This window comes from Sturnira hondurensis, unplaced genomic scaffold, assembly GCF_014824575.4.
Source record: "Sturnira hondurensis isolate 20B ecotype Veracruz unplaced genomic scaffold, ASM1482457v3 Scaffold0008710, whole genome shotgun sequence".
Lineage (NCBI taxonomy): Eukaryota > Metazoa > Chordata > Mammalia > Chiroptera > Phyllostomidae > Sturnira > Sturnira hondurensis.
In genome coordinates this window covers 4,080,776-4,104,658 of record NW_028081341.1, presented here as the reverse complement: position 1 = coordinate 4,104,658, position 23,883 = coordinate 4,080,776, and the positions used below count along the sequence as shown (strand labels likewise).

The following is a 23,883-nucleotide window of genomic DNA, read 5'->3' as shown; positions in this document are numbered from 1 at the left end:
AGCACAAAAGCTCAGGTGGCAGCTGTGGAATTTCAGATGAACTAATAAATATGGAGTGAGAGCCAGCCGAGTTCACCAGGAAAGAATGTCAGCAATTTACCCATGGACGCCTAGGAGTCATTGTGAGCGTATCTTATTATGGTTTTCAGAGAATAGGAGTTCCAGAAATATCAGAATGGTAGAGATGGCCCAATGAAGTAAAGAAATTCAAGGACAAAATTGGGGTGTGACAGGTGATGAAAGGGTACATGGCTTGTTTTTATTCTGTTGCTAAATGCTTTCCCATATTTGTACACCCACACACCCCAAACTTACTATGAGGCAGTAGAAAGAGAAAGTACACTTTGTAAAAAGATCTAATGAATAGAGTTCTGCTCTATGATGTGATTCTGTCACTAATTTGCTTGGTGACATGACACTATTTTAAGAAATGAAGGAGATATCAAGGAGATAAACTCTTTTGTCTATGTATGCACCCAGGCACACAGACAGTCTCATGTAAAAGCCAAATTGAAAGCATATAGCAGTCGTTTACAATATAAAAGGTTTCTGTAGTCCGTATAAATTAAGCTCCTTTAGAAGGAAAACAAATCTCATGCTATTTATTTATTTATGCAAGTGTTTTCAAACAAGTTTCTCAGATTATTTGGTGATAGTGTAATGTAATCATTTGCAAGTGAGCAGTGAAATGAAAAACCAGGATCTTGTGTTTTTTAGAGCAGAGAAATTTTGTAAGGAGCTTTTAATTTTGGAAGGAACATTTTGAATAGAGTATTAAGATTGATTGTATCTAATTAAAATGCTATGCTATGCTATATAGTGAACAAAGAAAGACAAGTGAAAACACAGTAGGGTCTGAAGACTTGTAGTGAAGGCCTTTGGGAGTCCCCCATCCAACTTCCTCCCTTTGCAGACGAGGAGCCTAAGATCCCCGACATTCCTACTGGGTGAAATCATACACATAGTTCTGGGTCAAGTCTATGTGTTCAGTCATTTAAGGATATATCAGAAGGGGGAGATATACACACACTCAAACAGCAGAGAAAGAGAGAATGTGAATGTAGCATGTGGTGATGACAATGTCTCATCCTCCAGGAAGAAAACACACACATTCTGCATAGAAGAGAAATTCAACTATAAAGTCATACTTCCCTGTTGTGGGCTGAAAGTTTGGGTGGCACTTTCAGATCAAGTGAAAATGAGAGGGGTCCCAATTCCCTTGTAAAGGATACCAGCACCTTTCCAGGGGAATGGACCCAAATCACATTGCCAAGTTATCTCTATGCTGTCCTCAGAAATAGAAGGTGTTTTCAACCTGTTTAAAAACTACTTTCTCCCTGAAGCCCCAAGGCTGAAAATCACCTCATCGCCACAAATACCCAGAACATTCAGTCCCACTTTCTACATTTTCATTGCTCTGGTGTGCACCCCATCTTAGCATGATGGTCCTCAGACCTGAGTGTGCATCATTATCCCCTGGAGGGCTTGCAAAGCCAGATGCTGCATTCCACCTCCAGAGCTTCTCAGTAAGTCCACCTCAGTAAGTCTTGATGGAACCTGAGAACTTGCATTTCTGCTAAGTGTTTGGGTGATGCTGAAGTTGCTGGTGCACAGATCACACACAGGGATCTAGTACAATGAGCTAGCACAATTAGGTTGGTTGACATGGGATTACTGAATTTATAGTTGAAAATCATGCTCCTTTATTAGGCCACATAAAATATGGGGTGTGTGTCTATTGCCTGCAGATGAAAACAGTGAAAAAGCCCAAGGTTTCCAACATTGCCATCAGGAAAATATTGACAAGCCTCCATTAGAAAAACATTTCCAAAGAGGGGTTTAAATGATCTCTGTATGCAAGATCAATGGGGTGGAACTTAAAAAATAAGTTATCTTGGTAATAAAAGCTAAACGAGTAATGACTGTAATTGTTGAGGTTTATGTGTGCAGTTCCAAAAAAAGTATGGGGAATTTTTATGTCATTTTGGGGTTTTATTTAGTATTTCTAAAACTGCCTCATTAGAAAATAATGTTTTAATTATTGAAACTTTATATCTGGCTCTGGCCAGGTAGCTCAGATGGTTAGAGGGTTGTCCCAATGAGCCAAGGTTGTGGGTTCGATCTCCAGTCAGGGCACATACAAGAATCAACCAATGACGTGTAAGTAAGTGGAACAAAAAATTGTGTTTCTTCCCCCACTCTTTCTTTCTCTCTTCTTGTCTGTCTCTTCCTCTCCCCCTTCTTCTTTCTCTCTCAAATATTTAAATAAAAAAGTTAAAAAGAAACTTTATATTTGAACTCTAATTTCAAATCAAAGTATTAATAGTTTAAGCTGGATGTTCTTATTACTGGATTTTATTTTTCAGCAGAATATGGAACTCTATTAAGATGAGAGAATACATGTTCTGCTCAAGCTTGCTATTCAGAACAATATAGTTATTTATAAAGTAGTTTTTCTGTTTTGCCTAACTTGATATGCTCAAGAAACAAAAAGAATTTAAATACAGTTTGACGATAACTCAAAATTTTATCCCAGTAATGGTTATTAATGGTTATTAATACCAGTAATGGTTTTAAACCATATTAACGTATATCAATTGCTCTCAGAATTCACTTTATATTTTACATTAAAGACCAGTTTATCCATCCAGAGAAGATATAAAGTTGTTCTAAATTGTTTTATTTAACAATGGGGTAGGGATTGACTATGGGAGCAGGAGGGTGGAGCAAGGGAGAGCAACGGGGGGAAAAGGTGGGACAACTGTAATTGAACAATAATAAAAAAATTTAAAAAAATAAATTGGTTTAAATATTCTCTTTATCACCACATTTTGTCATGTATAATGTGTACCCATGTTTCTGTGTGCATTGTACATGGGATTATTACACCCATGGTGTGCAATCATTATATCGACATATAATGCACATCCTTATTTTTTCTTAAAAAATTTGGGCAAAAAATGCACATTATACATTCAAAATATGGTAACCCTCATCTGAATCAGTAGGTCATTGGCAGAGTTTTGTCAGGTCTCCAAATGGCTTCATGTCTTGTTGAAAACAACCTTCAGTAGTACTTTTTATCCTGTCACTCTCCTCCAAATGTAATTCAAATAGATTTAACATTTTTTTCAAGCTTTAAGAAAAGCTAAAAAAATTTAAAGAATGAAAATCACAAAAGTAGATGAAGTGGACTATTTAAAAAATCTGTACACATTTAATTCATTTTGCACTGGCAGGCAACTGATTACAGATGTTCCCCACACATAACCTTTCCCATTTTGCATCTTTCATTCTGTGAAACACTCATTTCTTTGTGAGGAGCTTCCAGATAGGAAATACTTCATTTTCAAGGGATACTGAAAACATGTGTACATTATTTTAATTGTGCACAATGAAGGTGGCTGAAACCATGCAATTTTTTTAGTAATTTACCCGGGAGATAGGCGACGAGGTGTTCCCATACGGTGAGCCCTTGAAACATTTCCTTTTAAGTGCTCTTGCTTCATTTTGCACCACAGTACATTGGAAGGTTAAGGGGAGGTTCAATTTGCATGTTATGCTTCTAGACTGTGGAGCAAGTGGCTCTAATGGTTTTCAGAACTTTCTCCTGCAGTGTGAAGGGGCTGGAAACACGGATACATCCAATTCTGATTTCCAAAGTGATATGAGATAAGGTTTCTGGTGACTTATGCCCACTGGCAAGATAACTTTAGTCACTTTCTCTGCCCTCTGCGAAGCCACTTTGCTTTATCTGCTCCCCTGGGAGTGCCTGTGCAGTCTCTGTTTTCCAGAGTGCCCCAACTGAACCTTTCACTGCCTCCCCTGTCTGCCTCTGGTTTTCCTTAGTCATCTACGTCATTGATGTCACTGTGCTGCCCGTTTTATACATGACTCTCTGTACCCTTTTCATTTGAACAAGTTTCCACTTTAACTTGTCTCTTCAGGGAGTGCTGGGCATTCAGTTCTGTAGCATAAGAAATATCCATGTGGTTGGTAACATGCAACTTAAGGACAAATATCAAAATTATTCTAACTAAGTGATATATTAGGCAAGAGGAGGCCCAATGTGAATGTGGGCTAGACTTGTCAGTTGACCTCCCCCACCCAAGAACATGGGTCCCCTCCTAATGTGCTCCCTCAGGAGTCTGCATGTTTCACACAAGCCTCCCCTTGAGGACACAATCGTCATGGGAGCAGTCCTCCCACCATTCTGGGAAGCACTATTCCAAACCAATCTATTTTCAGAGCTGAATACTTGCATCAAATCAACCAACAACCACACCTCTGACAGATCAATGTTTAGTGCATGCTCACAATGTGAGTCCTGGATAGTCAATATGAAGACTTTCATTCCAGGAGAAAGAAAAGCTCAAACAGTCTTTGATAAATTTACAGTTGCATCATTTCCACAATGGTTACTACGAATCCTGTTCACCCTTTTCATTCTTCTGCTGGCTTACTTGTTCAATCTCCCTCTCCCTAGAGGTACGAGAAGAATGTAATATCACTTACATTCTTTACTCTAAAACTGTAAAATGATTTTTATTTTCTTAGATATGCCTCAGATAGCAAAAATGAAAAAGTTTACATTTCTTTTTACACTGATCCCATAAGCATCTTATAACTTATATGTGCTTATGTGGCTGTATTATTGGAGGGATGTTAATATGAAGTTGTCTTTGACTTGTCAAAAATAAAACACAGCAAAAAGAAGAGTGCACCAATCTTGAAAATATCTGTATTGCCCTAAGCTTCTGCTAATCATTGGGAAAAATCCATAGTTATCTTGCTTGCTCTTCCAGCCTGAAGAGAATCTATAGAATATTCACACCAATCAATACCTCCTGCCTTGAAACTAATTGTCTAAGCTTCACTTTTCTATTAATGACTTGATAAGTACCTGATAACTGCAGGAAGTTATCTAATCACACAGCTGGGATCAACCACTATTTCTTATTCAGAACAACTGACAGTAAGAAAATGATTCCTTTTACTAAAAATACAGACTAATACTCTTTTTAAAAAAGATTATATTTATTGATTTTTAGACAGAGAGGAAGGGAGAGAGAATGAGAGGGAGGGAAACATCAATGTGTGGTTGCCTCTCACGTGTCCCCTACTGGGGACCTGGCCCACAACCCAGGCATGTGCCTTGATTGGAAATCAAACCTGTAACTCTTTGGTTCACAGTCTGACACTCAATCCACTGAGCCACACCAGCCAGGGCTAGACTAGTACTTTCAAGTAAATTGTTACAAGAGTGTAAATATGTGGAACCTATATTTAGTCCCTTCATCTCTCTCTCTCTCTTTCACACACACATACACACACACACACACACCTTTGCACTTTTGAATCTTCTATAAGTGAAGGAGATGCTGCTTTCTTTAACTGGCACAGACTTCTTCATTTAATCAATAATAATTTACCCCACCAGTCACCAACAGGGTCTTGTTCTCTAACCAAGGACAAGCACACTTTGGAGATATTGTGGGTTCAGTTCCAAACCACCACAATAAAGGAAGTCAGAATCTTTCGGAGAGACTTGCCTTCAATTTATAAAAATGCAACATCTGTGGAGCACAATAAAGCAAAGTACAACAAGGCGAAGAATGCCTATACTCTAAAGTGCTGGCTATTTTGGGGACAGAGTTTAGTATAAAACAGAACTCAGGTAGCTGAAAAAGGTCCAAGGAACTCTGTGAGGTTGTGCATCCAGGATCCTCCATGTGGACCTCAGATGTTGCTCTCATGAAGTCTTGGTGGAGAACAACAGTTAGCTGCCTCTTTGGTTACAGAGTAATTACAATGAGAAATAAGCACAATTCTGGGTTTGGCTCTCAGATAATCCAAACTTACAACATTTGTAGTAAAGTATTTTTGTTAGCCTGTGAGCGAAAGATTGGCCCCAGTTCTTCACCTTTCCCTGTATCACAGTCCTTTGCTGTGGTACACTGTGAGCAGGGTGCATTTCAGGGTGTACTTAGCCACAGGACTTGTTTTGGTCTGCGGGATGAGGAGAAGTGACAGTTTGCTAATCCTGAGTCCAGGATTCAAGAGACTTTGACTGTTTCCACTTGCTCTCATGCAACTCTGTTATTGCCTTAAGAATGATATGACTGGGGTTACCTGCTGGTCCCAAGAGAAGGATGGTAGGCACCTCCCCAAGCCAAGGCCACATAGGCCAACATTCAGCTGAACAGCAAACTTGGGAGACATAATAAATGATAACTGCTTTCAGCCATTACATGTGGGGACAGTTTCTCATGCAGCATTAACTAACTAATACATAATTAAATGACTACTGGGTTAAAAAGATTTGGGTTATAGCCCTGATCAGTAGTGGTTCATTTGATTATTTTTAATTTCATATAATAATGTAATAATATTACTCATATAAACTTAAGAGAATCCTAAAAGAAACACATTGCTCTTGAGTCATATGGCTATATATTCATACAGAGGGAAAGTTTCTTCATCTTTCAGACCTTAGTTTGTGCCTTTGTAAAACAATCATTACCACACTTACCTTGAAGAGTAGGAATCAATAGATTAAGTATGTAATTTACCTACCATATGGTAGAACAATAAATGCTAGCTATTGTTTTTATTCAGTACAACGTGCAAAACAAAGTCTATTTATACTTAGTCATTATTTGTATTCAATCATTTTTTCCTTTTTTTAATTTTTGCTCATTTTCTTCTGGTTTCACTTACATAACTCCTCTCTTTTCTTAACCTTAGGTCTTTTGAAAAATTCTGTCTAAAGTATGCCATTCTCTTTGCCCACTGCACAAAAAGGATGACTTACCAAAAGTTGTTAGTCCATTATTTATATTGCTCTGGACACAAGTTTCATGTTATGGACAAATTCGCAAACATAAAATTCCTTTGAAAGAAAATCAAGCATAGCAGGTCATAAAATGTCTCCCTTAAAAAGCAAAATGTTATTTTCTCTCTCCTGTCTTCCATTAACTCCCTCAAATAAGTATTGGATAAAAGTGATGTGTTTTCTAATTAAAACCATGACACACTGTGTATAAAGCAGGGACAACAACAAAATGCTTCCCTTCCTTTCTGTTGTAGCTACAGGTATAATTTAGTTGGGAAAGGACTGTCAAATGATTTTTCCAGGAGTGAGCAAACTTTTTTTGAAAAGAGCCAGATAGCACATATTTTCAGCTTTGTAGGACACATGGTCTCTGTTTCAACTATTCAGTTCTGCCATTGTAGCACAAAAGTAATCATAGACCATGAGTGAACAAATAGATATGATTGTGTTCTAATGAAACTTTGTATATAAAACATATGGGCCATAGTTTGCAGCCAGCTACTATAAACACTAAACTATGAGATAAAAGTCATGACTATTAATGTAAAATTAGCCACACTAAAGGTCCAATATGTTCTTTAATATAATATCCACACAATATGTAAATATCTCTTGGGCTTGCTTTTAAATATGAGACTTTTTTAAGGTTCTATGTAGGACAATAATAAGGTTAGGTTTTTTCCTCTTCTTTTTTATTATCTTTTCTCTTATTTAAAAAGATACATTTTGTTGACTATGGTATTACAGTTGTTCCCATTTTCCCCCTTTGTCCCTGTCTACCCAGTACCCCCCAATCCTTCTGGCAATCCCCCCTCTTAGTTCATGTCCATGGGTTGTGCAAATAAATTCTTTGGTTTCTCTATTTCCTATACTGTTCTTAACCTCCTCCTGTCTATTCTACCTACCAATTTGTGCTTCTTATCCCTATACCTTTTCCCCCACTCTCCCCTTCCCCCTCTTAGCTGATAACCCTCCAAATGATCTCCGTATCTGTTATTCTATTCCTGCTCTTGTTTGCTTAGATTCTTGTCATTTTTTTTAGATTCGGTTGTTGATAGTTGTCAATTTGTTGCCATTTTAATGTTCATAGTTTTGATCTTCTTTTTCTTAAATAATTCCCTTTAACATTTTATGTAATAATGGCCATAATGAACTCCTTTAGCTTTACCTTGTCTGAGAAGCACTTTATCTGCTCTTCCATCCTAAATGATAGCTTTGTTGGATTGAGTAATCTAGGTTGTAGGTCCTTGCTTTTCATCACTTTGAACACTTCTTGCCAGTCCCTTCTTGCCTACAAAGTTTCTTTTGAAAAATCAGCAGATAGTCTTATGAAACTCTTTTGTAGGTGACTGTCTCCTCTTCTCTTGCTGCTTTGAAGATTTTCTCTTTATCTTTAACCTTTGGCATTTTAATTATGAGGTGTCTTGTGTGTTCCACTTAGTGTCCATCTTGTTTGGGACTCTCTGTGCTTCCTGGACTTGTATGTCTAATTCCTTCATCAAATTAAGGAACTTTTCTTTCATTATTTTTTCAAATAAATTTTCAATTTCTTACTCTTTCTTTTCTCCTTCTGGTATGCCTCTGATTCAAATGTTGGTACATCTGAAGTTGTCCCAGAGGCTCATTATCCTATCCTCATTTTTTAAAAATGTTTATTGATTTTAGAGAGAGTAAAGGAAAGAAACATTGATGTAAAATAAACCATTGATTGGTTGTCTCACATACATGCTCTGACTGGGGATAGAACCCACAACCTAGGCATATGCCCTGACTGGAAATTGAATCCCCAACCTTTCGGTGTAAGGATGATGCTCCAAGCAAATGAGCCACATTGGCCAGGGCCCCTATCCTAATTTTATTAGATTCTTTTTTCTTCTTGCTGTTCTGATTAAATTATTTTTCTTCCTTATGTTGCAAATCATTGATTTGATTCTCGGCTTCATCCACTCCACTATTGGTTCCCTGTAAATTTTTATTTATTTCATTTAGTGTAATCTTCATTTCTACATGAGTCTTTTTTTATGCTGTTGAAGTACCCACTGAGTTCCTTGAGCATCCTCAACACCAGTGTTTTGAATTCTGCATCTGATAGATTGCTTATTGCCATTTTATTCAGTTCTTTTTCTGAGGTTTTGTTCTGTTTTTTTTTTTTTTTCATTTGGGCCACATTTCTTTGTCTCCTTATTCTGGCAGCCTCCCTGTGTTTGTTTCTGTGTATTAGGTAGAGCTGTTTTGACTCCCTGTCTTAGTAGTGTGGCCTGTTGTAGAGAAGCACACCCATAATTTGGATGGGGCAGAGACTTAAGTAATCACCCCATGTGAACCAGGTTGGTGGAGTCTCTGATATGGTGTCCCTGCTCTGTGGCTCTGTGTGGGGGAGGGTTGAGAGAAGGGACAATGCCACTGCCTGGACTCTGGAGCTTTTCCCAGGAGGAAGCTGTTCCCCAGCACTTGCCCTGATGCTAGATACTTCAGTTTCTCCCTGTGTGCCACTGGTGCCCTTCCAGCTGCTGCCTTTATGGTGGAGCCCAGAGTGAGTGAGTCTGCATAAGTCCTAAGTCCATTGTAAGCCATTTAAGAGGAGATACCAGAGGTACCCACAGTTTCTTCCACCATCCCAACCCCCACTGTTTTTTTACAGCCAGAAGTTATGGGGACTTATCTCCTTGGCACTGGAACCCTGGGTTGGGTGGTCTGGTGTGGAGCTGGGATTCCTCACTCCTGAGGCATCCCTCCCAATTTTTATCTGCCATACATGGGTGTGGGACTGCCCATTCCCATGTCTCTACATCTCTGTGTCTCCATGTCTCTGCCTCTCTTACCTATCTGGATGAATGTGACTTCTTTAATGCCTTGGTTGTTGGACCTCCATATGCTTGATTTTTTGATGATTCTGGGTGATAGCTGTTTGTAGTTTAGCTGTAATTTTTGCTGTGGTTGTGCAAGGAGGTGAGTCATGTTTACCTACACCACCTTCTTTACCGGAAGTCTCTATAAGGTTAGGTTTTGTTCGTTGTATCTGTCCTCATGGTCCAAAGTTTCCCAACATTTACAGGACAGAAATTTTCAGTACAAATCCTTCTGGCAGGTTGATTTAATTCAATTTCTATTTCATTATTTTGTTTAGGACATTAATTCTGTTATATCTCTATATAGCAACATTGGGTCTATGTAGAGTCAATCTAATAGTATTTCCACCTATTTGCATATTATTCAATCCTGTTTCAATGGTGACCCTATAAGAAAATATACTTTTTGTTTTCTAAATGAGAGCCAACAGGACTATCAATGGAAATACATATTTTACTCAAAGACTCTCATGTGGAATCTCTCCTTGGCTTCTAAAGCTCATTATTAATGTATACTCTAATGCCATTTTTATTTAGCCCCTCCTCATATTAACAGGACCTCACACAAACCCAATTATCACCATGGTTCCTGCTTGTGAAGAGTAACTAACTAACACACTCAACCCATAAGAAACATGTTAGGGAAAGGCATCCACATCCATGGAGTTCACACTAACCCAGCTGTCCTGACATGCTTAAGAAACCGTTAATGTGCAAGCTAAGTTTGGTGTGCAGATGTTCATGAATGGTTCACAAAGACCTCCACCAAGTCTGTTGCAGGGTGAAATAGCTAAAGATGAAGTTTTTCCAGGTTTCCATCATTAGATATGTTTCATTGACCAAGATGAGTTTCAGCAATCTCATTTAGTTTATTGGGTAATTTAATCTGTCCTTAATTTCAAAGGGTGGTACTTGGAGATAAAGCTAGAATGAGCAGTATAGTCCTCTTGTGAGGCAAGATGCAGGTTCCTCTCATCTTCCAGAAAAAATGATTTATCATGTAGTATGAAGATCAGGCCATAGGATTCCTTTTCATCTCTGAGCCTGTCTATATTCCTAGGTTTTAAAATCTTGTATTTTCTTTTATTGCCCAGATTTTGATTATTTTTGGTTTGAAAACATTACAACAAAAATGTTGCCAATGCAGGCTTTAAAGAAAAAATTATTTATCACTGTTAATGTAAAAAAGTCAGAAAATTCATGTGAAACTAGAATCCTGGGTTGGACAATAAGCATGTGTAGAAGAAATATCAGTGCTTTCTAAAGCTCACTTCCTGATGCCACAAGAAAATATAAGGGTGTTTTTAATAGCAGAATTTGTGTAACAATTGTTAATACAAAACTAAAAGCTGACACAGAACCATTTTATGTAGGAAGCATATTATCTAATGTCATGGAGACTGTCTCAGCTCAGACAAGGGCAACAAAACATAAAAAAAAAAAACAAACCAAAACTACTCAACTCCCAGAAGCAGAGTCTTACCTTAGGGTCTGAGCAGGGAGTATAGAGTGAATCACCCAAAGGAAGGCAGGCGGGGAGCAGATCTGAGGGCACTGGTGGGTTGTAAGAAAAAGAACAACACTGTCCCGGCAAAAGTGGTCCTATTGCTCTGCCTGTTTTTGGTGGACAGTCAATCGCCCCAGCTATTAGTTCTCAATGTGTGTTAGTGTGGGGGAGGCAATTTCACTCATCATAGGACATCTTGTAATGTCTAGAGACATCTTTGGTTGTTACAACTTGAAGGAGGGGCTGCTACTAGCATCTTAGTGGAGAGAGGGTATGTAGGGGGCTACTATACATCCTACAGTATACAGAGCAGCCCCCACAACAAAGGATTACCTGGTCCCAAATGTTAATAGTGCTGAGGCTGAGAAACCCTGCATGAAAAACCCTGTCTGGAGAGGGGGGTCTATGGTAAACTGTAGAGCACTGGCCTATACAGAGGCAGCAGATCTGAGGATCCAGCTGATGTAGGCATGTGAGAACCTTTCATTCAGGAACAACTAAAGGATTGAAACTTACACAGGATACCATGGAATGACTTTAAATTATCTTTACAGCCAGATGAGAATAAAAGTGAGCCAGATCCCTTCTTGGCAAAGCCCCACCCCCTGCCCCCTGCCCCGTTTCTCACTTGCAAGAAACCAGACTTGAGTCCCTCTTCCTTACATTTACCTAAGTCAAGTTTCTCAGGCATAAATCAAGGTCTTTGGGCACTAGTTCCCCCTCTGGAATCACAGATAACGTACTGACATATACCTCAAGTTGTTTTACAGGAACCAGAACTCCCACAAGATAGAAAACTGCTGACTCTCATTGACCACAGCCACATATACCCCAGACGAGATGGCGCCGAAGGGTTGATGATGAGAAATCCTAAAATATATCTTGGTAATTCCAGCTCCAACCAATCACAAGATACCCAAGAGCATCTTGATCATACGTTGAAGACCCTTACCCTCAATTTCACCTTTTAAAGCCAGTAAGTAGATGGAAGCTCAGGTTTTTTGGCACAAACTATCCATTCCCCACTGTTTAGTGCTTTAAAATAAATCATTCTTTCACCACCACCTGGTGTCAGTGGGTTGGCTTTGCTCAAAGGGGCACTTGGTGAGTGAACCCTGACTTATTTCAGTCCAATAACTACTTGAATTAAACTATTTTAAGAGGTTTTTTTTTTGCCAGAAGAACAATACAAATAAAATTGACTTCTCTCAACCCAAATCGGATTTAAAAACTAGGTAAAGAAATGGATTTAGGGTCACATGTTGACATGGTGATTCTAAATTAAGGAAGTCCTTCAAGGCTCAGGGCATGCAGTCTGGATAACAGAAGACTCCAAGTTCTACATTCTGAGTTAAATCTCTAACCCTTAAGTCACCATGTTAACACCCTTAGTCAACCCATGAGAAACTCAATTGTGTTAATAATTGAATTTCATAGTCTCCTTTTGTTTTAAATTCAGTAATGGCAGTGCCAATCTGGGTATGTGACTGAAAACATTTTTAACATTTAAGAGATTTTGACATACTAGGAAATGGGAATTCTCACTTAATATTTCTCAAATGATTAAATGTACTAGCCTTTTGATTCCAATTTTAAATGTGAAATTGATTTTAGACTTGTGATTGTGAGTTGAAAAGTATGACAAAATTTATTGTTTGGAAAATAATATTGGCCCTTCTAGTGAACTTCCAATTATTTAAATAAGAATGGATATTTTAAATAGTTAACAAACTTAAATATTGAAAAGTTTAAATGGCAAAAGTCTAAACATCTTAAAGTTTTAATGGTAAGAAGATGAAGTATTTAAAGTTTAAATGGCGATGAACTTAAATATACACAGTTGTTAAATTTAAGTTCAAGTTGTTTAAGTTAAGTTTTTAAAAAAGATTCTGCCAGCTAGAGTTATAAGTTTGCCCAGATAGGAACTTCAATAGTTAAACAGAAAACAGAAAATATTAACTTTATAAATGTAGATTAAAATGTATAAAGAATTTTAGCTAATTAAGTTTAGAAATGAGAGCAATTGTTTGAGTTTAGATTGTTCAACTTAAATTGATTCAACACTAATCAAAACATTATGTGAAACTATTTGTTCTTATTATACACAAGAAAGTTACTAGAATTATAAACAGAAAAATAAGATTTGTAAGTTAAACTTAAAAGCTTGAGGAATATTTTGGTTTTTTGTAACTTCAATAATTTAATATCGATTTAAAGCCTACATAACTGTATATTTTTAGCCCTTTCTGCACCAAGAGAAAGAAAGAAAGGAAGAAAGAGCTAAAGTGAAAAAAATGTCAGCCTTAGACTTTAGAAAATCATTAATAACAGCCAAATCTGTCTTTTAGTAATCAGGAAATAAAGTTACTGTTGAACAATGAGAAAGGGGTCATCACTTTCTAGGTTCTAAAGCTGCAGGATTTCTAGAGTGGACTCTATGTGCCCCATTTGCTTCCAGGAAACAATAAAGGATTTTGTGTCCCTGGTCAGAGAAGACAACAGTGCTGACTATGGTCCCTTTTGAGGGCTCAATTATCATTAAATAGAATACAAAATCTGTTAGTTCTGGAAGGACCCTTACAGATCACAGGCCTCACCTTCCTCCTCACTTCCCCCCTGGAGTGAAATGGCCATTACCAACAGGGTTATTCATACATTCTTCCCCTTTTGTTAATTTGGTAAGGTTTGTTCTACAGTATTTGCCAATTTTTCTACAGCAGTGGCTACAAATCTCAGTGAGTAAGGGATGAGCAAGGAAGTTCTGTGTAACCAAGTATATGGAAACAACACACTTCTGAGAACTGTCTGACAGTGATGTGTGTGAATATATGTGTAAGTGCAAGAGGTAAAGGTGAGGGCTGGAAACTAGTCTTTCCTTCAATTTTCTATCATTTTCAAAAAGTTCAAAATGAGCCCTGGCTGGTGTGGCTCAGTTGCTTGGACCATTGTTTCATAAACCAAAAGGTCACAGGTTTGATTCCCAGTCAGGGCACATACCTAAATTGTGAGTTTGGTCCCTAGTCCGGGTATGTGCAAGAGCCAACCCATAGATGTTTGTCCCTCACGTCGATGTTTATCTCCCTCTCTCTCTTTCTCTCTTTCCCTCTTCTTAAAATCAATGGGCATGTCCTTGAGTGAGGATAAAAAAAGTTAAAAACGATAACAACACTGTGCTATATGATATCATGATGTGCAACTATTATGAAGGGCATATTATTTTATTTTCATTTCCTGAATTTACAAAATGTGACCAGGTGACCTATAATGACACTTTTATAATAGCTAGAACTGGTATTTAGACAGACCTGTGAGAGGCTGGTAAGGTGAAAATAAATGCTAAACCCTCTTTAAACTACCTCCTTAAAAAAACAAACAAAAACCCAAACAAACCAAAAAACCCAGGAGACTAATTTAGCACTAAACCAAATAGCGCCATCTGTTGTCTATTTGCTAATTTAAGGTTTTTTTGGTTTGTCTTTTTTCTAACCAGAGCCACCAAACAAAGGTAAATTGATAGGAGAAAAGAGAGAAGGGTGCTCCCTCCTCACTTTCCTCTTTGCCCTGGGATTCTCTGTCACACGCCCTCTGAAACGGAGATGCCAAGGCTTCCTTCTAAAAAAGGCATTCCCATTTCCACTGGGGTCCATTTCTCTTTTTAGTTCTTTCTTTTTTTTCTTTCTTTCTTCCTTGATGCACCCAAGGACTGAAAATACCTTGAATTTGGCTTGGCCATCAACAAATACTTATAAGCAAGCAAAGATTGTGTTAAACCCCCTCATTTTCTTTTTCCACTCCTGTTCTTTTCAATAAGGAGCTGAACTATAAGCTTGCCAACCAATCCACACAATTATATGGAGACTTTAAATCTTTCATTGAAGCTCTACAAGGCCTAGACAGAAGGAGGCAAAGATAATTGAGTTACTTTACTCTAGCATGAAGCATGAAGCATGCTGTTTGCTTCTACTCACTGGCTTCATGTTTCATTTCATTATGGCATCAGGGCAAACTGATTTTTGTATAAACTCTTAGCTGAGATGATATAGCTGGGCTTTTGACTGTCTTGCCATTTCTATAGATGACTTGGCATGAAAAATATTTATATTGCAGTCAAATACAAATACACACAAAACAATCTTTTTAAGAGTTTCTTTTCCTGTGTAACAAAGTGAAATGAGGGAAAACACTGAACTGACTAATCAAATCCACTGCTGCAAAGAAGCTCAAATGTCATCACTATGGCAACGTGTCAGCTAGGTTCCATCCTCATCTTTTCCCTCGAATGGAAACTGCAAATTGCCCTTGCTAGTGAATTAATGTGGCAAACACACGAAAAATGGTGAGTTTTGGGCTATGAGGAAAGGTCTTAAGACTGCTACCATTCATGAATCACTTAGCCTACTTTTAGTTCTCTCTCCAAATTTAATTAGCCCCTGAGGACCTGCTTTGCACAACGGATTGTCTCACTTGCTTGCTCAGTCTGTGCTTTCAGAGGGATCTTGTGTCCTTGCACCCTTTGTTCTGGGAAATAACAGTGATCATTTTCACTTTGGATCAAACAGGACAAATCTGAGGTGATGTAATGCAGAAGGCGAGTCTAGTGTATTTACCATGTGGGTAATTTTAACATATTAAGAAGGTATTCAAAAGATTCCCTATTTATTAGAAGATCACTTATTGAAAAATCTGAATGAGTTTCTGACTAAACTTTTCCAAGGCCAGTATTTACATAGGCAACCAATTAGTTTTAAAACTCAGGAGAAGTATCCCGTTCATCAGTTATGTGGCTGATGTTCATGTTCCTTATGAGAGAGAATTATTCTGCACAGCTAGTCTAAATCATTCATTTTGTCATAATTAACTATTCCTTTTTAAAAATCTAGTCTTAAAATTATAGAAAATGATTCAACACCATCTCCCTTAAGAATCTTTTTGCATCTCATAAGCTTACATTACAATCTCTACCTAGCTTTCACACAGGTAGGCCAAATTGCCAAAAGCTAATTGTCCAAGAAGCCAAATTCACCAAATTTACCTATTGTAGGTTTAATTGCTTTAATACTTTTAAGTAGAATGCTGGATATTAGTGACTGGTATATATTTTCTGAAAGTTAAGTACACTAAAGGTAGTATAAGAATCCTAAAATTGTTAAAGGTCTGGTAAAAGATAAGTCAATGTATACTTACTGCATGGAAAGCCATTTTATTTGAGAAAGTTGGTACTTTATATGGAATGGAACTGTTTCAGCTACTTCTTTTTAAAAAGATTTTATGTATTGATTTTTAGAGAGAGGGGAAGTGAAGGAGAAAGAGAAGGAAAGAAACATCAATGTGTGATTGCCTCTTGTGTGTTCCCAACCAGGTACTTGGCCTACAACCCAGGCATATAACCTGACTGGGAATTGAACCAGCAACCCTTTGGTCACAGGCTGGTGTTCAATCCACTGAGCTACACCAGCCAAGGCTGTTTCAGTTACTTCTGGCTTCAGTCTGGATGCTTTCAAATGCCACTCCCTGATTTTTCTACTTTAAACAATTTATCTAATTTTTAATGGGCTATCAGTCTTTTCCTACTATATCTAGGAATTAAAGCTTTTTAAATTAAAATTTAAATTAAATAGGAATTTACAACACAAATTTTAAAACATCAGATAAGTAACCATTTAAAATCACGAATCGTTGCAATTTAATTCAAATTATTTAAAATCAAAAGTACAAATTCGTAAATTAGCAAAATAATTCATTACATGGCTTGATGATATATCAACATTAAACTATTGTTTATATAGTTGAGATTTATTGAAAGATTTGATATGAGAGATACAATCTTATAAAGATGTGGAAAGGGAGTATGGAAGCCCAGAAGGGACATATGAGAGGTTGAATGAGTGGTAGCTCAATTTTCAACTACATTAATTATAAATATGTAGTCAGACATAATGGATCACAATAAGATATTGGTTAAAACTCTTAAACATGCTGAAAGATGGTTGCAAAGCTAAAGTATATGTAAATGTCTTTAGTTTAACCTGAAAAAATCAATTCTCATTGATTTTTGATAATGAAATAATGCATTTCTGAATGCATCTAAGTGCTTTATTAATTATTAAATTGTGCAGAAAATGTACTTATAAGCCATCATCAAATACTAAGGTGGAATAGATCTACTGAAGTTGTTTTAAATACTCTGTAGAATGTTCTAATGCCATTTTCCAATAAATCGGGAAATTTACTTATTAGCTTTTGTAAACTGCCTAAAAGCTGTTGTGTGTGTTCTCTCATGTGTGTATGTGTATATGTGTTTTAAGTCTGGCTCTTTCCTGCCTTTCCTTACTTAATCACTGTGTTCTGATCAGTGCAGACAACAGCAGCTGCAATGACTTTTCTATTTTCAACATTATGATTCTCTTAACACAGCCTCAGTTTGACAAAAAGATGTTTGGTCTCCATGTCATACTATCTCATATTAGAGGTTTTAGTCAACTGATAGTGCCAAAAACTTTTCACTAGAACTGATGTTAATCCAAATCTTCCCAGTTCTGCTGTTGTATAGTTCATATTTTCTGAACTTAAATACCAGATTTTTTTTTTCCTGGTTACATTTTACCTTGTTTTCCATACTATGTTTACATTGCATTATTTGTTGTTAAGTCTGCTCAGCTTTACTGGAAACCTCTGGACAAATCAAGGATGTAGCTTCCATGTCTGGCCCCCACAGTCTTTTGCTCCACTTTGATACAAGATAGGCCCTGTAACAAACCCCTGGCTGAGGAATCATCATACTGACTGAACATTGTTGTTCTGTCCCAGAGCACATACCTCTAAGACCTTCCAAGACTCCATTCACCCAACTTTTTTAAATCAATATTTTCATCTCTCCTGCCCTCATTAATTTGAAGTCAAATTATTGAAATGCAAGAAAAATGCACTCACAAATGTCATTTGAGTAAAAATTAATCAACAAATCATGCCAAGTTAATTAAAAATGGAGATAAAACAATCTGATAAAATCATTAATCTTTCTGAAAGTGTTTAATTAAAACAAAGTATATCTTCATTAATATGAATGTTGTAAGTATCTTAGTTACAGTGATATCTGTATAATGAACTCTAAGTTTTGGGCAGCTTTGTAAAATAACAGAAAGAGCCCTGGCTGGTATGGCTTAGTGGTCACCAGTGCAATTCCCAGTCAGAGCCCATGTCTGGGTTGTGGGTCAGTCCTCAGTTAGGGGTGTGTGAGAGTCAACTGATCTATGTGTCTCTCACACATTGATCTTTCTCTCCCTCTCTTTGTCCCTCCCTTTCTCCCTTTCTAAAAAAGTAAGTAAATAAAATCTTTTAAAAATAAAATAACACAAAGAAAGTTAAAATTATGTATAGGGGATTTGGATGTATTTCAACAGTGTACACACCCAGCATTCTGAGAATGCATCATAATTCAAATCAACATAATAATAAAGAATCAAATAATAAAGAGAAGACCTCAATTTCAATATCTCAACAGTAAAGAGAAGAAAACCTCTTATTCAATGACTAAAACAAGAAATTGAGTTTTAAGTGGCCTTCCCCATCCCAAACTCTGAATTCTAAAGGACATCAAGAAATTATGGGATTCAGTGGTGAATTCTTCTGAAGTCTCTTGAGTAGCTATTTCACATGTTGGCAAAATCTTTCTTGGAGATAATTATGGCGTCAATTCTAAAACCTGATAACCTTAAGGAAAAGTTCTAGTGAACAATGTCACTCATGAACTTAAAAATAAACATAAAAAAGTAATAAATAGAATCTAGTAATGCTTTGAAATAAAAATAAACCCAAACCAGGATAATGTATTTCAGAAATACCAGGATAGCTCAATAAATGGAAACCCACCAACATAGAATTCTATACTCTAATGAGAAAGAACATTTCAAAAGGTAATGAAAGACACTTGATAAAAATGAATATACTTTCTTAAAGAATAGACAAGAATAGAAATAATGTCCCTTGATGTGTCACAAAGAACCATCTTACACTGAGAGTCCGTAGTAACATTGCTGCCCAGCAGAACTTTCTGTGATGACCAAAATGGTCTCTATCTGCACCGTTCCATATAGTGGCCACTAGCCACATGTGGCTAATGAGCACTTCACATGTAGCTGTTGTGATTGCAAAACTAAGTTTTAAACTGTACTTAATTTCCATTCATTTAAAGTAAAAAAGCAACATGTAGTTAATGGGCACTATAAGGCACAGGACAGCCCTAGAGGTGCTTCTTTATTCAAGGTTGGGGGGGCAATAATGTATATTTCAATAATTATTTTTGATGTTTTAGTAGGTATGTATATAAATTACTAAGAAATTTTAAATATATATATATATTTTTTTAAAGAAGATATTACTTTTTTCCCCACTCCATTTTTACAGGTAACAAAACTGAGGTATAGGGAAGTTAAGTAAAATAGCTCAAGACACAAAGCTAATAAATGGCTGCCCTGGAGCTTAACTCTTTCTCCAAAGCCAGGAGCCATGGCATTAAAACATCTGTCTGTGTGTGTTCCCTTTTTCATCTTTTCACATCTGTACTGTATATTTCAGGTATCTGCACAACTGATTTAAAATGTCTCATTTGGGATCACAAAGATCATGAAGGCACAAAAGTAAAAGAAACTCCTGATAACTGTTGCAAAAATTAGTTGAAGAGTTTAGAATTGATGCAGAATATAAGCAGGTGCAGCTCACATAAAGGCCAATAGTTGAAGTTTAAGTTGGTTGTTTGGAGCAGGGAGTCATGTTCCATCAGACATGAATAACAATAAAGACATAGAACTCCGAGAATTATTGTTAACATATATGTTGGAACCTACACACCTAAATGAGCATTGGCTCTTGGGAAGGACCATCTTGGAAGCTTAAATGTAAATTGTAATTAAGTGAAACTTGTTCAAGAATTTCAAAATCACTGTTTTAAAAGTTCTTTCAGAGCTCATTTACAAGTAACAGTAACACAAACCTTTAGTTTTTTGTGAGAAAATAACCAAAAACCAAAATTGTGAAAAACAATAAACTAAAACTTACAAAGAATACTTTAAAAATTCATTTAAGTTGAATTTTTATACTCTAGGAAAAGCTATTTTGATTAGAAGAGAACATGGAGGGGGTCAAAGGCTTTTGTCAAACTCTGAAGGGGGCTTCTAAGCACTTTCAAGTACCTCAGAAAATGGTATCTTTGGTTCTTTATTATATCCAAATATACTTCAAAACTTAATATTTATTTTCCTTGCTAAAGTGGTATAATTTTAACTCCTCCTCTGTTTGTCATGGATGATCTAGCATTCTTTGATTTTTAGCGGAAAGCAAATTGCAATATTTTTGGAGGTACTAAATGGCATTGAGCAGTGGGGCAGGAGATAGGGGTGAGGAGAATGACAGAGAGAATACCAATAAAGGCTTTTCCAAGGTCACCAGACACGAGTTGGGAGTGAGGGAGGATAAAGAATGGGGATTACAGAACATGTGTGTGAGAAGAGATTATAATCAACTGAGCTTTATGAGATGCTACTTGGGTGGCAAGGCAAATTGGAAAGAAAAAAGAAAAAGGGAGGATTTGGGGCAAGGAACATTACATTAGACATTTTTCCACATTGGAAACCAAAGACCACAAAACTCAGATGTGCTTTTTAGTAGATCCCTAGCATGGGAGAGGGCAGGGGAAGGGCAGATATGAATGAATTATTTGTTTTCAGATATCACATTGAGAAGCTTCATGAGGGAAGCACACCATTAAGTGTTACAAAATAGAATGCAGGCATGAATGAAGTCCCTGTAGCAGACAGAGGCATTGATTTTCTTTCTACCTGTCAAGGAATTGTATCATGTGAGATTCTGCAAACTAGGCTTGGCCTCCCAGAAATACCCTGGATTCCCTGATATGGGTAAAGGGACCTAAAAATGTCAGCCTGTATATTCAGGTTGATTCAAAACCAGATGACCCCCAAGGAGACAAGTATTTTTTCCTGCTAATTTAATTAGTGATAACTTCAAACATTCTTAACCTCGAGTTTCTACACAAACAGCTCCTGACAGGTAGATAATGGAAAAAGGCTATGCCCTTTTGAATACTTAGTCATGAGTTAGAAGGGCCAGATGGAGAGAAGACATTAAATTCCTACAGTAACTGTCCAGATTATATAAAGGCATTAAGGCTTTCCCTCTATTCCTTCTCCATCAGCATGAAGAAGGATTTCTAGATCCTTCTTCTTTTGTCTTAACCCATAAGACAAAGCAAACGCCATTTTTCAAAGCCATTTATAACAATACATTGCACTTATATAGCACGGTGTGCCTTTTTTTCAAGATGCCTTTCTATTATCCTGTTTGATCTTGATAATATTATGAGGTAGGGGCAGGCGAGTTTTCAAAATCAAGACACAAAGACCGGAAAAAGTCAAGTGATTAACCTCCGGCCACCCCAAACAAGTTAGTTACAGATTCCAGACAGAGCTTAGAAGGCTTAATTCTACTGGACAGTCAGAATAGCCAATTTCATGTTTCTCATCTGATTCAACTTTTACTTAACTTTCTTGAATTAAGTTCTTGCAGTGTGATGGAAAGAAAAAAAAAAGAGCATTCGATTCAACCCCACACAATTATTGAGTACCTAGAATGCTCTAGATACCAGTTTGTGATTAGGTTGCAATAAACTAGACACAGTCCCTACCATTCAGCATATTTTCCAGGCTGGGAGACAAGTTAAATGAGCCAGGTTTTGCCATGTGGAGAAGGTGGCAACAGGGACACTATTTATTTACTCAATAAATATGTATTAAGCTGCTATCTGTGTGCCATCCACTGTACTGCCATGTTCAGGGGACATACAGATGGAAAGGTACATGAGCCCTTTTTTTTCCCCAGAATCTCTAGGAAATAAATACATAATAGCCCAATGCCACACAATGAGTTTATTTCTAGGGCAAAGAGATATGAGATTACAGGCAAAGGAGTTAAATGTCTACCTGGGGAGTTGAGAGAAGGTTCTACTGAGGAGAAATCTGGTGTGAGAAGTTACATAACACCTTGTCTAGACCTTATAAAGCTTATCACATAGAAACAATAAGCATAGAAACAGAACAACAGTCATAGAAACAGAAGCAAGAAATGGTAGTGAGTGCCATTGTGCTGATAAACATTGGCTGCCATGCTATCACATCCTCTAGTGACCCCCTCTGCATGAGTGACTGAGGAAGTATCATAGTGCTGAGGGCTGAGTTGGCCCCTGGACCATGAACAAAACTATCAGGTAGAGAAGGGAGAAAGCCATTCCAGGCAGATAGGAACACACAAACGAAGTCACAAAAGCATGAACATGCATGGTAATGGATTGGGAATAATGAGGCTGGTAGCTAGGAAACAGGATCTCTGAGATTTGATCAAATAGAAGAACAGGACAGGAAATAGAAAACCGAATTTGGATGGTATTTTATGAGTCTGAGGTAGAAAAGTAGAGGGCCTAAATACAGACAGTCATGCTTAAAATTAAGAGATGATATATTTATGAGGGTATTGAGATGTTGCACGTGTAGGACCTGGGAAACTTTCAATGTAAGGAATGAGAGACAGAGAGGAGTGTGACTATGTTACCAGATATGGCATAAGGAATTTTGCAGATGTGATTACAGTTAGGATCTTGAGATAGGGAGTCCTTATTCTGGACATGACAATTATTCAGGTAGACCCACTGTAATTGCAAAGGTCTTTTAAGGGAGAGGTGGGAGGGTCAGAGGCAGAGAAGGAGCTATGATGGCAATAGCAGAGAGGGGGAGAGGACGGTGGGGAGAGATTTGAAGATGCTTCAAAAGTTGGGGTAAAATGTTGATTTGGGAGTCTGTAGCATACAGGTCATGGTGATGTCAAGGGGGTGAAAAGAGTTGTCACAAGGAGCAAGAACCAGAAATGGCTGGAGTTACACACTGAAAAACAGCAGCTCAAAAGATTTCACAAGGGAAAAGGGGCCAGAAAAAGAAATCAGAAGGAGGTAGGAGGGAAACTTTGAGCGAGCTGTGTCATAAAAAGCCTGGGTGAGACAGCTAGAAAGGGAATTATCAGCAAAGTAAAAGTCTATTTTGAGGCTGAGTGGGAAGAGGGCATGGGGTTTAATTGACAATATGGCAGGTCTTTGGTGATGTTGGCAGAAGTAGCCCTAGTTCATCTGTGGGATGGAAGCCAGATCAGATGGAACAGTGATGGAGAAGGGGTGTGGAAACAACAACAGTTCATGATTTCTAGAAGTTTCTCTTGAAAGATGGGTGAGCAACAGGGCAAGAACTTGGTGGGTAGAGGCAGAAGTATTTGAGTACTTGTTTTTATACTAAATTTTGAAGTTGGAAGGTTAATGAGCATGTCATAGGCTGAGGGGTAAAGACATTAAAGTGTAAGAAAGAAGAGTGAATGGTAGATAAAACCTGGATTCTGTGGAAGCCTCAATTTTAAGAGTAACAATTTTGAGAGAGCCCACCCCTAGTCATATGTTTAGTGTGAACACATAACATGAGCCTAACTTCAAGTAGCCTTCAAGTATCCATTAACTGAGAAAATTAGATATCTTCTCAATCCTGTGGCTTTTGCAATTTATGTCATTAATTTCTATCCATCATCAGGGCTCTGATGGAGGGAGGGGTGTGGAGGGGTGGAGAATTGAAAGTAGGGATTGTATTTGT

General features: G+C 37.4%; 1 protein-coding gene across 1 annotated transcript in view; it reads right to left on the bottom strand.

Moving 5' to 3' along the window:
• The window catches only part of MID1 (midline 1), a 372,089-nt gene that overhangs the window by 296,472 nt on the left and 51,734 nt on the right, over positions 1-23,883 (bottom strand). The window lies entirely within an intron of this gene.